Source organism: Teleopsis dalmanni, chromosome 1 (genome assembly GCF_002237135.1).
Source record: "Teleopsis dalmanni isolate 2A chromosome 1, ASM223713v2, whole genome shotgun sequence".
Lineage (NCBI taxonomy): Eukaryota > Metazoa > Arthropoda > Insecta > Diptera > Diopsidae > Teleopsis > Teleopsis dalmanni.
Window position 1 is genome coordinate 63,827,334 of NC_051846.1, and position 4,170 is coordinate 63,831,503.

Consider the following 4,170-nt stretch of genomic DNA (forward strand, 5'->3'; position numbering starts at 1 on the left):
GAAAGTAAGCATGTGTCACATATATCATCAACCGAACATAAAAAGAAGCCAACAAATTAAAAAAAAGTGCACACACATCACTAGTTAATTCGGCATGCAAAATTGGCCCCTTGCAGAATGTCCAAATTTCAACATCTATCTGCGCGCCATGTAGAGGTTTTTCTTCGTGAAATCAAGATTAAATAAATATATTATACTTCATATATTTCAAATAGTAAAACATAACTTCCCAACAACATGTTACGTAATTATTGGCATGGATTTTATGAAAAAATTATATTATAAATTAGATTTTCAATCGGTTCATACTCAGACATAATTATTATAAACATCAGATACACATACCAATAATGCATACCACTGAACCTAATAATACTTGTTACCACAATATTCCAAATATGTATGTTGGAATGTTACAAATTAATTCAACAGAAAAATAAATTTTAAAAAGGAAATAAAACAAAAAATACTAATAGCAAGCATAATTTTAAATAAAAATGACACTTTCATAAAAATACTAAATGCTAATGAAGTAATAAAAATAAAATTAATACAGATTTTTCCTCGACAATTCGAAAACCCATTAAAAATACTTTGTACACAATACGATGCTTTGGATCGCTCAACTGCGTAGATGTAAAACGAAAAACTATTTAACAAATCGATTCCTTTTATACAAACTCATACAAATTGAATCAGATCTGTTTCAATTTCTTAAAAAATATATAAACATATTATTTTAAATTACTCTAAAAATATTTTCTTAAAAATGAGGAAAAAAAATAAACGCTGCAAAAAAAAATATAAACAAAATATAAACAAAATTAAAAAAAATATATAAAAAATATATAAAAAAATATAAAACAAATAAAAAATATAAAACAAATAAAAAATATAAAACACATAAAAAATAAAAAAAAAAATAAAAAAAAATAAAAATCAAAAAAACAATAAAATAAAAAAAAAATAAAAAATAAAAAAAATAAAAAAACTATAAAAAACAAATATAAAAAAATATATAAAAAAAAATTTAAAAAACATAAAAAAAAAATTTAAAAAACATAAAAAAAAATTTAAAAAACACAAAAAAAAAATTTAAAAAACATAAAAAAAAAATTTAAAAAACATAAAAAAAAATTTAAAAAACAAAAAAAAAAATTTAAAAAACATAAAAAAAAAATTTAAAAAACAAAAAAAAATTTAAAAAACAAAAAAAAATTTAAAAAACATAAAAAAAAATAAAAAATAAGTAAAAAGAAATAAAAGAGAACATGTTTGCAAGTTATCAATCTAATTAAATGCTGCCGTTTTAATTTCCAGCATAAATAAAATGCTATGTTGTTGATTAACTGACTTAACTTAGGAAAAGTTTGATTCTTTTCTGCTTCTTTTTACAATATTTTATAAAACCTAATGTCTGAGTTGGGATCATTGGTCGTCTTGCAATAATAAAAAACATTCGTGAAGATTTTTAATTTTAGCAGCCCGAATATAGCTCTTATCAAGTGTTTGTTCAGTTCAACTTCAACTGGATCAACTTCTTATTGAAAGAGGCTCTCCGTCAACATCAAGCAATTCATTCAATTATCTTCTTCCAAATATTCACAACCAAGATCGTTTGATAAACTTAATATATTTTGTAAACGTACAGGAAGAGAATTAACTTCAGACTCGTTAATTTGTATGCATTCTGTCCATATTGTTTCCAAACAAAGTACATTTTTAGTTGATTTCAAATCTTTTCTTGTATAGTTAATGCAGCATCTCCGATGTCGTAGTTTTTTTCTCTTATCGAAGATTCACTATCGCTTTGCTGAATAAGTTTATAAAAAGTTCAGAAAAAATATTTTATCCACCGATTGTTGTAAAACATTACTCAAAATGAGTAATGGACTGTTGTTTAATTTTTTTTTTAATATTTTTTCACTTTTCTACAAACATTATTATTAAACCAGTCCTCAAATCGAATCTGATTCATCTAGCCTATATTATTGTATTTCTTGGTGGGATGTTTAAAACACTTTTTTTTCGTTAATAATGTATCCGAATAATATCCGAACGTAGGATTTTCAGATTTTGAAATGAAAAGGCTATTGTTGTTGCACCTTTGGAAAATATATTGAATGAAAAAATCAACTAATTCAGACTTTCAAATACATTTAGGAAAAAATGCAAAGTTATGCAATATTTACACATTTTCGGAGGTGTACATATTTTTTTATTAGATAATTTCCAACAAAATTTGTAAGTAATACCATGTTCGACTTTTGCGGACGCAATAAATGTGTGTCCAAAAACATAATTTTTAATGACAAAAGTGCAGACATTTAAATTAATAACAATTGAGACGTGCCCACCCCAGCAAAATACAAGCATGGTATAATTGTTCTACATCAATTAAAATTATTCAGCAATAGCTACACTGCAAAACACTAAATTATTACCTAATACCACACTCTCATAATAATCTTCATACATACTGACGAGGTGTATATAAAGGCTGATAATTAAAATTAAATTGCGAAAAGACAAATTGAGATTATTTCCTTAAAACATTTGAACGTGACTTCAGCATTCTTTCTCTGTCCTTTGATTTAAACAAGGCAAAGAAATAATTCCATAAACTTATTACAAATTCGGCTTACACAGTTGTTTTAACAGGTAGAATTCAAATACTAAGACCAGATTTTTCAAATAACCCTGTGCTCTAAGCCGAGGAATGTGACGAACTCCGTTAACTTGACCCAATCAATTCGCACATAAAGGCCAGTAACACTAAAATTCAGAAAAGAGTGGACATCCATTGCGATCCCTAAATGGTAGATTAAAGCTTCAGAAATAATTATTTAAATTTGCTATTTTGTACAAATTTTTTAATTGAGTTTTTGTTATCAATGAAAGATGCGATTCATAATAGGAAATGAAAAGAAAGTGCATCGTATTCAAAAAAGAACAATCATCGAATGTGCAGTTTTTCAGTGTGTTAAAAATCGAATAAAAAGAGAATATATATATTTAAAATAATTGACTGCAAAATTTGTCTTCGTTAGCATATCGAAAAAATTTGTTTATTCTAAAACAACGCGATAAAATAGGTGTAGGAGCAGAATAAATCGAAAGAAACCTTTAAGAAGCGGCTAAGTTTGCAATTTGCAAATATGTATATACAAAAATAATGTGGAACTTTGAAACACTTTGCTTTATTGAAATATGTAAATTTATTTCTATGGAAATTATCCTGCAAGATTTGAAGCAAACCTTACTTGGCACTTTGAATAAATAAATTGGTTCCAACATTAAAATACTTTGGTGGCTGTGTGAGCATTTGAGAAGCATTAAGATCAGCGGGTATTGAATAGTTGGCATTGTTTGATAGGCTACTAGACCAGCATTAATACAAGGCCATATTACATTACACATACATTCATATATCCGTTAAAAAAATCTCTTCATTCGCTGAGTATTGTGTATTAAATAAAAATGCATAGGTACAAAGTAATATATAAATTGCAATACAATTTACTTTACCTAGGAATTTATTTGTATTAATTCATTGAAAAGGTCTTTCTTGGATTTAGTTTTCTATTTACACAACACTACTTATACGATTGGAATTTGTTTTGTTTTTATTTCATATCAGCATCATTAACTATGTAATACACACTTATATATCTGGAAACTAAGCTAATTTTGTTAACTTTGACTTCGTCTCTAATCTAATGGGAACTAATTTCAATTTTTATGAATGCACTATTTTAATTAGAATGACTATAATACTGTATCACAAAACTTTTTATGATCAACTGTTAAATAGACATATTTGCAGCATTTAAGTATATCAGAATCGAAACTGGCTTAGAAATGATATTTAGATAAGCAAATATGAAGACCAAAGAACATTTTGAAGTAATCATAAGCTAGCTTATATAAGCCCTTGCACTAATATAAAAAATCATGATATGCAAGGAAAGAAAATTTGTGAGAGCGAACAGGCGCGAATTACACGAAATTTAATTGAATTTTATTCTAAGTATGGTATTCAAGCATTATTTAAGTAATTTTCAGCGTCTAAATACACTACAGTATCTGGCTACCAGAGTTAGAAATATCAATGAAAATGAAAATAAAAAGAAGCAAATGCATTTCTCGAGGTCGAAATACACTGCTAAG